The sequence below is a fragment of the Crocuta crocuta genome, unplaced genomic scaffold (genome assembly GCF_008692635.1).
Source record: "Crocuta crocuta isolate KB4526 unplaced genomic scaffold, BGI_CrCroc_1.0 scaffold378, whole genome shotgun sequence".
In the NCBI taxonomy this organism is placed as follows: Eukaryota; Metazoa; Chordata; class Mammalia; order Carnivora; family Hyaenidae; genus Crocuta; species Crocuta crocuta.
In genome coordinates this window covers 1,094,065-1,107,814 of record NW_027528871.1, presented here as the reverse complement: position 1 = coordinate 1,107,814, position 13,750 = coordinate 1,094,065, and the positions used below count along the sequence as shown (strand labels likewise).

The 13,750-nt window shown below is 36.8% G+C and overlaps 1 pseudogene; it reads right to left on the bottom strand.

Moving 5' to 3' along the window:
- Positions 1 to 294: 294 nt before the first annotated feature.
- Positions 295 to 12,714, bottom strand: LOC144225301 (cysteine and glycine-rich protein 2 pseudogene; annotated as a pseudogene).
- Between the last annotated feature and the right edge of the window lie 1,036 nt (positions 12,715 to 13,750).

Below are 13,750 nucleotides of genomic sequence, written 5' to 3'. Positions count from 1 at the left end.
TATTTTGATGACCTAATGTTTAACCTACAAAACCTCAATTTTATGTATACTTTAAATATTAAGAGAAGTGGATTTTATATGACAGTAAAGCTACATTGAGATTTTCTTTCCAAGCTTAAGTTTTATTTCAAATGTAAAAGAAACAATTCTTGAAAATGCTGATAAATAAAGCATTTACTTATTTAAGAGTCAGCCAGCCTATCCACGTACGGGGCAACAGACAGTTCTTACGTGCTAGCAGAATTTCACAGTAGTTTAGTGTTGGGTTATTGTGTCTAGATGATGTGCCGATTCTCACTGTGCAATCTCGCTTCTGGGTTTAGACTTGTACTGAGCAGGAACCCAAGCTCCTTGGCCATGGCCAAATCCCTTGCCCCCAAATTTCTTTATATAGCAATCTTTGCCATAAATTTCACCTTCTTTCTCAGTCCAAGTTGTTGATTCAAGTCTCTTCCCACACTCGGCACAGTGTTTGTGCCAGGGCTTTCCAGCTCTAATTATCTTCTTCGCATCCTGCGTGAAATCCACACATATGGAGCACCTCTCAGCACTTCCGTTATTTTTAAGAACATTTAGAAGAGTTTCGATTTGTCGTAGGCTAGGCCTATGAGGTTGAACACCCTCTGGCTCGATACCCTGCCTCGCATCCCAGTCCCTGTCGAGCGTGGTATCGCCCTGGCCATAACCATAGCATTGGAGCCCATACTTCTTTCCCCAGAAGGATTTGCAGTAGATCTTTTCATCATGAATTGCCACTTTTCTGCTATCTAAATTGTTCCTGAAAACTAGACACAGAAAGCAGCAGCGGTGGAAGCTTTTCCCATCACAGGGCACTTCTTCTGCATGGTACAGTCTCCACACTTGTATCCACCTCTCCAGATTGGTATCTAGTCCGAGGCAGGACCACGCACCTCCTGCAGAGATATGAAGGCCAGATCAGAGAGAGTGTGCTGGGGGTTCAGGAACCTACATGAAGATTTTTGGTGTTACATAACTTAGACTGGATTTGGAATAGACACTATTTATTTTTATTATTACATGTTTTCCACAATTGAGCCACAATCTGAATAGGAAGTCTTGAAACAAAATCTTAACTGTGGAAAAATCAGCATGCCATTGAAAAGATTCAAAATAACATCTCCAGTTTAGCTTGTGGCTCAGAGGAGTGGACAGAGAGCTATGGATGGGAAGCGCTCCTTGACAAAATATTTTTGAAAGGAATGGAGTGATTTCGTGAAGAAAGAGTTAGTTAATCAATAATTCTGTTTGGGACATTTGAGTTTGAAATGCCTATCAGATCACCTCATGGCAATGTCTGTGTGTTTCAGGCAAGAAGCTAAGGTTGACGTGAAAAGCCAGCTTTCCCCTGTACCTCCTTGTGATGGTAAGTAGGGAATAGCAAATGTGGCAGTGGAGGGCTATTAAGCACAAATACATTCTAGGGTCAAAGCCCTCTTTTTGACCAATTTAGGCAGAAGTGGGAGTTCTGAAGTGAGGCAACAAAGTCTTAAAAGTAATTACCATATATACAAGATACAAAGCATTATATAAAACATTTAAAGGGTCACCTGGGTGGCTCAGTCAGTTAAGACTCTGACTTCGGCTCAAGTCATTATCTCGTGATCTGTGAGTTCCAGCCCCACCTCAGGCTCTGTGCTGACAGCTTGGAGCCTGGAGTGTGCTTTGGATTCTGTGTCTCCCTCTCTCTCTCTCTGCCCCTCCCCACTTGTGCTCTAACTCTCTTGCTCTCAAAATTAAATAAAACATTAAAAAAAACATTTAAAGACCTCTTGTAAGTCAATAAATAATAGACAAACTTTTTAGTGAAAAAATTGAGCCTATAGTTAGGCCAGACCATACACAAAAGAAAAAACTTATCATGAATAGCACATACATTTTTTTTTAAATCTAATTGGAGATCTAAGAACCACAAATAGCATGGCAATGAAATAAAACAACAATTCAAGTGTCTTGTGTGTTTAGAAAATAGTCCCTTCAAGTAGGAATTCAAGTTTATATTGGTAAAAACATTTTTAAGCTTATTCAATTATTTTGAGAGAACGAGAGAGACAGAGAGAGAGAGAAAAGGAATCCCAAGCAATCTCTACACTCAGAGAGGAGCCGCATGGGGACTTGATCCTAGACCTGGAGATGAGGACCTGAGCCCATGTCAAGAGTCAGATGCTTTTACTGACTCAGCCACCCAAGTGCCAAAATTAATATAAACTTTCTGATGGACATTTAGCTGAAAATCATCCCTATCGCATTGAAGCAGCACAATGGGATGTCTTAGGAAGCCTTGGCTACTAGTCCAATAATTACAAAGTTGAATAAACTGACAAAAATTAGAAAGCAGTTAATGTCCAGCAGAAAGTGATTGATTAAATAATCCATTAAGTGGAATACCAATAAGTCATTAAAATAACATTATAGATGTAGTAGACATCTGTTGTAGCTGCTGGAATCACATCCGTTTGACCTTTTTTTCTGGTTACTCATACAAATTAGCCTTTTCATACTTCCACCCCTTTTCCTGACACCCACAGAATGGGCAGAGTCCTGATGAGAAGTGTCAAGATGTTCTCTTGGATCTTGAGTGGAGTGACACAGGCACTCAACACTGAGAGCTGATTAATCCCAGCAGGGAGACCTCAGACTGAGTGTCCCTTGGTCTCTGTTAGTTATACCCTTGAAACTTATCCATTTTCTATTCTAAATATGATGTGATTTTTAGCTTCTCTGTAAGTTCTGTGAGCCAGTCTATATACTCAAGATTGTTTGCTTGCTCAGTGTACTGTACTTGTTTCTGTTGCTTGCTACCAGAGACCCTGAAATAAATGAATAACTTGTATATATTTACTGAGGTCACCAAATATTGAAGATTATAGAAAGAAACCCCTCAGGACAAGATATTCATGTGGTTATAATATATATATGTTTTTTTCTTTTCAATGTATTTGCTCTCCAAATAAATAAGCATGTTTTAATCCTTGCTTTACTGCTTGTTTATTTGGAATACAAATAAACTGAAAAGAAAAATATGTATTTAACTAATAAAATATAATATAACTAATATATTTAGCTTATAAAATAGAAATAATAACAGTATATGTTTAGTATATTTGATTGAAAGCAATAAATACTGGACATTACAGATCCAATAATTGTATTTGACTCTATATTTATCCCTAAAAATATATTTTTAATGTTTATTTATTTATATTTGAGAGAGAGAGAGAATGGGGAAGGGGCATAAAGAGAGAGTGAGAGAATCCCAAGCAGGCTCTGCACCATCAGCACAGAGCATGACACAGGGCTCGAATTCATGAACTATGAAATCATGACCTGAGTCAAAAACAAGAGTCAGATGATTAATTGACTGAGCCACTCAGGCACCCCTCAATAAAAATTTATATTAAAATGCCTTGTAAGTACATAAAAGATGTCCAGATTCGTTTATAATTAGACAGATGCAAATTAAAATAGTATGACATCATATTACACATAGTAGATTGGCAAAATGATAAAGTTTGAAACCAGCAGTTGGTAAGTGTGTATTATTTCACAGTGTGTGTGTAACAGAAGTCCAGGCATTACATAGACATGTCTTCTGCTCAGGATTTTCACAATCAAAGTGTCAATGAGGCTGAATTCCTTTCTGGAGTGTGGGATCCTCTTCCAAGCTCATGTGATTAGTAGTAGAGTTCATCTCCTTGCTACTGTACAAGTATTGCTTTTCTTGCTGGCTGGCTATTGGGAGCTGCTCTTAACTCCCAGAGACCATCCAAGGTTTTCTGTCATGTGACCTTTCTCAGGTCCTCTCACAGACTTCTGGCATCATGACAGTGTACTTCTCAAAGACTAGCAGTCTCTCTGGCTTTAGTGTGCTAAGATGGGCTCTTATATAACATAACATAATCATAGGGGTGACTATTCCATAACCTTTGCCCATATTCTGTTGGCATAATCAAGTTAAAAGTTTCCACCACACTCAAGGTAAGTGAACTTTCAAGGGCATAACACATAAGGGTTCACTCTGTGTATGTCCACTACAATGAGCTGCTTTATATAATTACTTTTTTCAACATCTCACTAGCCCTGATTATTAAAATAACCAAAGTGGAAGATGGGGTTAACAAGTCCAATTTATTCATATTAGGTTCAGTCTTGCAAATTGACCATGCTGATCACAATGAACAAATTGAATAGTTTCAGGTCATTTGAACAGTCATTGTGGAAAGACGCATGGAGAATCCAACTTAATATAAAATACTAAATTTAGAGAGTGTTCAAAAGTGTGAACTATCTTGGTCAGATGACATTAACTTTGCATGATGCTCTCTAAGGTAGGAAAAAGAAACCCTCTTGAATTGTTCAGAAAAGATTTGATTTGAGTCTGTAATAAATAAATGTCCTTCAAAAAAGAAATTTTGGGTTATTTTTGGAACCAGTTTGAAAAAAGACATGATTCAATCAATCTTACTTGAGGCTAGAGAGAGATTTTGGTTAAAATAATACAGGATATTCATATCCATTCTATATTTATATTTCCCTGAGCTAAAAATCAATTTAGCCAAAAGGATCATGTTTATTTATATATGAAGAAGGATATGACATAAAGACAAATATAATTCTGAACCTCATGTTTCAGTTTTTCAGAGTAAGCATAAAATATACAAATGGAACGTAAATTTGAAAAATTTAATATTTAATAAGAAGTATAACAATTTTTGAAGCAGATATTTTGCCTTAAGGACTTGCATCAAGTACAAAACTTAGTGATTATTGAGATCTAGCTGAGAATGTGATAAAGCAAAAATAAGATAAGGCATGCTCAGAGAAAAATGAAGATTGATGTATTAATTTTAGTGCCTATAATTACTCTAATCAGAGTTTTATTTGGTGAGTTTATCGACTTTATCAAAAATCACTTGATGTTCTAATTGCCTTTACTATTGTCATTTTTTTTTTAAATTTATTTCTAGGAGAGAGAGAGAGAGAGACAGCGTGAGCAGGCGAGGGTCAGAGAGAGAGGGAGTCACAGACTCTGAAACAGCCTCCAGGCTGTGAGCTGGCAGTCAGCACAGAGCCCGACGCGGGGCTCGAACCCACGAACTGCGAGATCATGACCTAAGCGAAAGTCAGACGCTCAACCGACTGAGCCACCCAGGCACCCCACTATTGTCATTTTTAAGTGGAAAAATTCTACCAGTACTTCCTTATAGAGCTTTCTTTTATGTTTTTATTCGTTTTATTTAGATTACACACACAAAGTTAGCAATTTGACATACTAATTATTCTAATGTATGATATTCCCCCTCAATCTTATTTTAGTATGTAAACATGTAAACTTTTAAATCAATATATTTGTCACTTTTATGCTAAGGATGCATTTATCAAGAATTACTTGATATGCAAATATCAAGTAATTTTGCCTTCAAGTGTGTGTGTGTGTGTGTGTGTGTGTGTGTGTGTCCTTGAAAAGTCTGCGGTAAAGGTAAATAAATTTGCCTCTTTCAATATGGGTTAGCGAAAAAATTAATATAAAATGTGAAGAATGATATTATTGAGGGGAGCACTTATGCTATGCATAGTTGGAACTAGCTGCTTCTATAATATGTTGTGCGTTATAGAAAATAATTTTTGAGAACTAATTGTTTGAATACAGATGAGTAAGTATTGATAATTAAGATAAACTACAATAAAAGTTTAGTCACCAAAAATTGAAAACAGAAAAATACAATCTAATGATACTGTATATACATGTGCATGCTAAGATTGAATATTGATTTTCTTTCAAATCACATGAAAACAATTCACAAATGTATGAACTAGGATTCAATGCAATATGAAGGGATATTGCTTCTTAACAGAACTGAGGTTGGAAATGACCAACATTAGTATAGCTATAACACAGTAAGTTTCAGTAACTCTTTCATCCCATAACGGCTGATAACAACTGCGTGAATGGCAATACCAAATTTCCTGCAAGGACACTAAGTATATTGGTGAAAGTTTCAGTTCAGCTCCAGGCACAGACATAAAAATGTTGGAACAACTAGAAGTTCCACATGCACAGGACCATCTTCTAGGAAGACAGGGCATGAGTTCTTGAAATCATTCTGAAAGAAACGATTTGCACAGGAATTTTCAGGGAGTTTAAAAGGTAGAATTACAAAATCATTCTTATATATTCTGTATGGCTTTGACTTCAAATAGGAAGACTTTTGGGTTCACCAAATGTATCTGTTGTCCAACACTAAGGTCTTTCTCAGGACATAGGACTTTGAGTGCTCAAACAAGGAAAACCCTGCCAAGGAAGGACTAGTGGATCACCTAAACTTTGGTTCCAGCTGTACAAACTATATTGGAATTTTTGCAAGAAAAAATATATGCCCAAGCTCCTACCAACAGCTTGTATTTAAATTCATCTGGGGTGGGATTCAGGTACTGTTTTGTTTGTTTATTGCTTTTCTACTGCTTTTCATAACAGATGACCACAGGCAGTGGTTTAAAACAGTGCAAATCTATTACTTCACAGTTCTGTAGATCAGATGGGCCAGTACAGCAGGACTTGGCTCGTCTCTCTGGTTAGAATTTCCAAAGACCAAAAGCAAGGTGTCAGCAGGTATGTGTTCATATCTAGAGATTTGGGGGATGAATTCGTTTCCTTGTTCATTCAGATTGTTGGCAGAATTCAATTCTTCGCATAGGGAGGACTGAGGTCCTTGTGTCCTTGTTGGCTTTAAGCTGTGAACTCTTACCAGATGCTAGAGTCCACTCACATTCTCTGGCTCATGACCCACCTAACTCCATCACTTGACTGAATCCTTTTCAGGTATCAAATCCCTCTGACCAACCCTATGCTTATCTCCCTTGCCCTTCTATCTCACTCTTCTCCTTCCTCTTCAAATCAGAAGGCCCATGTGATTACATCGAACCCAACTGGTTAGTTCAAAACCATCTCCTCCTTTTACTTTCCCCTCATTGCAGTATCTAGATTGGTGTTTGATCAAATAACGAGAGGATGGGAAGTTTGTGGGAATATTTTTAGAATTCTGCCTACTACATTTTGTTTTAGGTTCTCTGGGTAATTCTATAGCACAATCAGGTTTGAAACACATTAGTAGGAATGTGTCCCTCCCTTTCTCCTGATCTCAAGCACTTCCATCCTTCCATAAGAGCAGAGTATTCTCAATATGGACAGAAATTTAAAAATCTCTCCGGACTTCTGGTTTCAGTTGTATTGCATTCCTACTGCTGTCATAACATGTTTTTACAAACATAGTGGATTCCAATAGCACAAATTTAGTATCTTACACGTATGGAAGTCAGACATCTAAAATCAGTCTCACTGAGCAAAAGGCAAGCTGCATGACATCAATTTTGTCCATAAATTTTACCCAGATAAATAAAGGTGTAAATCAATAAACAAGTTTACTTTTATTCAGGAAATTCTTACAAGCTATTTTTTCCAAGCTAGGTATTAGCTCATTTGAGCAAAAAAGTCTCCCCTCAGATAATAGCCTGTAAACGGACCCAAAACCTTTTGTATTAAGCATTGTTTACATTGCAAGACCCTCAACTCATTGTTTCCATTAGTTTTAAATTATTATGTCACAATCTTTTCCCAAACCCAATTAATCTTCCTCTTTGAAGGAGAGAAGTCATCTAGAGTAATCTGAAATACCTGCTTTATCTCAGACCCCAATAACATATAAATATCCTCCTCTGACTGACCCCACCTGAGACCCTGTAAAGACTCTTAGATTCTCTTTCTATAGTAGGACTGGTAAACTTTACTTGACTAACAGACTTTTCTCTTGCTTTTGTGATGGCGTCAACAGTCAACACTTATTTTATAGCTTGACAACTTGCACTTATTTTATATACTGCAAAGGTAGAAATGTTTTATTTTCCCACTCAGAGTCGCAGAGGAGGCAGCTGATTTGTACCATAACACTCAGATGAAAGATGTGGAATCAGGTTCTAATCCGCGGTTTGACTCAAAACTCTCCAATGTGTTCAGTAATTTCAATGCTCTACTACCTTTTTCCCCCCTATAGTTAAGCTTCTTTAAAAACCCACCCAATTCTATGAGATAGAATAATTCATCTTTATCTCTCGTTTTCACCATTCTCTGAGCATCCGTCCTACATTTTCAACCGCCTGCAGGACTTTTCCACTTGAATGCTTTTCCATCATCTGACACCATTTAACTGACACCATTTAAGTTAAACTCTTCTACACCAAAAATGTAATTCTCTGGACTTCATTATTATACAGAAATTTGACAGTGGTTTTTAAAAATCTTAAGCATACATTTCTTGTCTCCCCATTAACATTGTAAATGTCCTGAGGAGAAAGATCTAGTATGATACTTCTCAATACTCTCCTCTCTGCTAAGCACAGTGCAATGTGTGAGGCACTCAGTACAAGGGAAAGCAAGGAAGGGTATCTAAATTGAACAGTGAAAAATGATTGAGCTATAAGTCATTTTAATTACTACATTAAATTAAGTTCAGTGTGACATTTAAAATTACAATTCAATTTGATTCAATGGTCCTGAGCTAGCCTCACCAGGGGTGCTCAGAAAAAAAAAAAAACCCAGGGGCATATATAAAAGATAATTATTATACCCTCACCCCTAGGCAAGCTGCTCTCAGATTTCCGGTACCACACAATGAGTTCTTGAGGTGATGTAAGGGAGGAGAGGGAAAAAGGAAACAGAAAGATAGAAGTTTCTCTTTATTAGTTTTGCTTTCTCTCAGCTGAAATTGTCTACAAAAAAGGGACATTTCCATTTTCAAGAATATTTGGAGAGAAAGCACTCTTAAAGAGGGAAGAGAAAGTAGAACACTAGAAAGGGCCGGAAGGATTAAGACCAGCAGTGCAATCACAGGAAGGAGTTTCTAAAATTGCTGAGCTTTCGTCCCTAGAATCACCTCGGTTGACTCCCATGGAAATGACTTAAGCAAAGGCAGTCTACCCAAGCTCGCAACTTCCTCTCTAAGGACAGACAGCAAGGAATACAACAAAAATCATGTACAAGACAGTGCAACACTGTCAAACACCAGGGCTCTGTATCCAGGTCCCAGCATTAGTGATGAAGGGAAATCAGGAAATCAAATGTAAAGATTTTCTCCCTGTTATTGAATCCTAGATAAGCTTGAGCCATTAACTATTAGGTCAGGGATAAATCTCATGATGCAGCACTCATTTTCATTTAATTTTACTCCATAAAACCTTAGTAAATGTTGTATGCTAGATAAGCTATCAATATTGTGGGCACACAAAGGAAGTTAATATATAGTGTTTGTCCTCAGGGAGATACATTTGTTTGTAGATATAAGCCTTTAGTGCTGTGTGGGAATTCTATATTCCCCGATTTCATTCTCTGATCCATGCTCCTGAGTGGTTTCATACTTTGCCTGCTCTTCTCAAACTTTCCAAAGCTCACCTACCATCCTTACTCACAGAAGATAATTTTCCTTCCTATTTTACTGAGAGAATATGAGCAAACTGAAGAGACCATCCACATGTTCTGACCACCAAATTCACCCATTACTCACAATTGAATACACCAGGTTTAAATAGCACCTGCTCAGTGAGCACTCCCAAATACTTAACCCTAGCCATAAACTTTCCCCTGAACTCCAGACTAATACATCTGGAAGCCTACTCACCATATACAGTTGGATATGTAAAAAGCACTCAGATTTTAGTGTGTCCAAAAAACCTTCCAATCCCCATTCTGAAAAGGAAAGGGTAGTTTTATTCTTACAATTTCTTATGTTCTAAACCTTGCATTTATCCTTGATCTCTCTTTTTATCTGATGTCACACGTCTTGCCCATCAGCAAATCCTATGTAATCTACCTTTGAAACATGTCCAGAATCTTATCATGTCTTGCTGTTCATGTGTACAACCGAGCCCTACCACACCATCATCCCACGTGTATTAACTGCAGTAGATTCTAACTGGTCTCCCTACCAAGCTCTTTGTGTCACCGTATTTTTGTGATAACACTAAGAGGTCCTATTCTAAATTCAAGCAGACTTCTAGATTGTTTGCAAAGTAAATATGTCAGTGTAGGAAGCTAGAATGTATTTTATTCAGGAGTGGGCTGCACTGATTTATACATCTTACATACTGGACATGAAATTCTTGAGCTCCACTTCTATTGTTCTGGAGGCGCTCATGTTGGGTGCAAGTCTGTCCCCTCTCCTCTGACAGCTTCCCTTCCCCACTCTGCTCTGCTTTTTCTCAAACATGTCAACTTCGTTCCTACTTCAGGATATTTTCACTCACTTTTCTCTCTGCCTTGGATTTACTTGCACACACACTGTATTGAGGCTTCTGCCAGGTTCGATTTTCACCTAATTCAAAAGGCCTTTTGCACACCCGTATGCATCACCATTCCTGTATTCCCTTCCCCCCTGTGCTTATGTTTGTTATGTTATGTTTGTGTTTATGTTTGGTATGTTGGTTTGTTATGTTATGTGTGTTCCTATGTTCTAAAAGCTAGCTTTTGGAGATTTAGCCTGTGTTTATAATCTGTTGCATCCCACTTGAATGCAAGCCCTAGGGGAGCTGAGACTTGATCTAACTGGTAATATTCAGCACTTGGAATTAGTGTCTGCAGAAGAGTGGAGCCACAATAGTTAGAGGTTGAATAAGTGAAAATGATTTCAGAGTCAGGTATTTACACTCTCTGGGTCTAGAATTTCTATTTTCTCCTTGATATGAATCTGCCCCAACCCCAGTAGACCACCAAATATGGTCATTTTTCCTGGAGTTAAAAAGATGACTAATAAAGGTTGATGAGTAATAAAATAAATGAAATTTTATGGTAAGGTGAGGATCTCTAATGTTTTCCACTGAAGCCCTCAATGAGTTGATACCATGTGACTTTTAGTCTCAGACTCATAGGCAACTACACAAACATACACATGCATCCAGAATATTATAATTTCATCTTAATCTCATTAATCTTAAATTCTTTATGTGACTTTTAAGTATCAGTGACCTAGTTTTGCCACCTCACATATTTTAGTTACATAGCCCACAATCCTGGGACACATACTCTTTTAGCTCAAGCATGTGAACATGAGCACACTGTAAAGACCCCTAAATCCCAATCCTACACGTGCCTGTGGTAATATGACACTCATTCTTTCCCCTTCTTTTCTCCCTTGTACAGAAGCATGACTTAAAAAAAAAAAAAAGCCTATATTTAACGCATACTCTAGGTGCTAATTTTTAGCCATTTTAAATATAAACTATTATCTTTTGGCTTATATCACTATATAAATGAAAGAGTCTACTTTAAGGTATGATTTACAAGTGCAAAACACTTCTCAAAGACACGGGTTATGGGACAGTATTTGTAGATATTAATGAGTATTGTGTTACATATATTGTTCTCTTTTCCCCAATCCTCAATTCATTCAACAGCATTGCTAGTTCCCTTGCAGATCTAGAAAATTTACCCCATATATGCTACACATTTGAAAATTAAGTGTCCACTATACAATATGCAACAAATGTCTCTATAATATTATGATAGTGTTGCCATTTCCAGCTTTGCAAATTTGATTAACTTTTGGCATTTCTAGTTACAGTTCTACTTTATTTTTAGGAATGTAACAGAGTAGGATTAATTTTAATTTTCCCAGTGAATGCTTGATGTTCATTCCTCAGTGATGTGAATCGTGAGCACATTTTCCAAAGTTCACGGGGGTTGTAATGTTACTGACATATGTAGAGATTTCAAACCACTTATTTTGTTTCCTTTGTGTCTGCAGTTTCTTCAAATGACAAGATATATACTTTTCATGATACCTGATTTTTCTTCCTATTCTCTTATTTAATAAGGACTAAATCAGGTAATCTAGACTATGACTTAATTGCACTGCTGAACTAGAGATCAGTTTTAGTAATCTATCTAATCTTGCAGAATGCTGAATTACTCCCAGTTAAGTTTAATAAGAGAGAAAGAATCTAAGCTCAGTATACTTAACACAATTTTTATGTAAAAGGGGGATTTTGATAAAATCATTTTGTTATAATAAATATTTTGTTGCTCTCAACTGCCATGTGGAATACAAATTATTCTTCTTTGTAAATCTAGTATCTATTGTATCTGTAGGCTAGTATCTCTAAGCATGTGTTCACATATGAAATGTGGTATAATTTCCTATGTTAGTAGAGCACAGGTTTTGAATTTTTTTCCCTTGGAAGTTTGATGGTTGGCATGAAATCATTCATATTACCTTGGCCTAGTTACCAAGAAGCAACAAACAGTTATTCATAAATTGTCTGGTTGATATTAGTGCTGCAGTTGGAGGACAGGATAGGGTGATGCTAATTGACCCATATGAGAATTGGATTCAAGAACTTAGTTGCAGGAAGTGCCAAGGTGTCATTTACTTAATTAACCAGCTATTCTCTTGATAATATTCAAAATTTGCATGCATTGCCAATCCCAACTCAAATGCTGCCTCACCTACATTTGACCTTCAGCAGAAACATGTCTTCAAAAGGTGTTTTAGGCTGTATTATAATACATACAATATAAATAAATGTAAAATTGTAAATGTCTTTGTACAAAGTACCTTAAGTAAATAGGCTTAAATATGTTTTTGAAGGGTGACTTACATGGTGAGGGACCCCAGAAGAAGCCCAATTTGCAGAATCTGCAATTTCAGACATATCTACAAGGGGTTTTAGTGCATTGAAATTAGCAATGTGCTTGAGAAGGTGATGAAATTCATGGGAAACACGTGACCAAACTCGTTGAGACTGATTGTCACCTCTTGAGGACTAGACACTCAGGAAGACATGGACACTAAGGACCTTCTCTAATACCTTAGACAGTGTACTGAATTTTGAGGGAATCCCCTCTCTTCTTCCCACCACCAACCTCAGAAGAAAGTATTAGAATGAATTAAGATAGAGGCTGCCTATGAAGGCTAAAAGAGGATTTTGAGTGCAATATTGAGAAATATTACTTAAATGATCTTTCAATTCAGCCTACAAAGATGATTTTTAACAAACTTTTCAGGAGAGGGACTATGTAATGAACTGAACATGTAAATGAAATAAAATAAATGCAGTATTCGTGGATAGTGTAAAAAAATGACAAGACAAAGTCTTTTGATTTTTATATATGTTTTTTGTAAATAACTGTTATCTTTGTGGTGGATTCATTTTCACAGAAATATTACCATAGTGCTCATTGCTCTTTCACATTAACCGTCATGGATTGTAGGTAAATGAAAAGCCTTTGTAATTATAAATGTGAATTTGATAATTTAATGCATTTAACACCTTTTAAAAATTTTTTAAAAACATTTATTTATTATTGAGAAACAGAGAGAACATGAGCAGGGAAAGGACAGAAAGAAGGGGAGACACAGAATCTAAAGCAGGCTCTAGGCTCTGAGCTGTCAGCACAGAGCCCCATGTGAGGCTCAAACCCACAAATTGCGAGATTATGGCCTGAGCTGAAGTCGGACACTTAACAAACTGAGCCACCCAGGCACTTCTAATGTAACACTTTAATAGCGTTTTGATTATAGCATATTCTTTAGTGTTGACCATGCATAATTATATATGTAGTTACACACATACACCAGTATCTTATATAACAGAAATCTAGTAAACTAAATATAAAAGTGGATTATAAGCAAATATGTGTTATTGAAATACAATATTAATAAAATTGATAAAAAATCCCTCGGGGTGG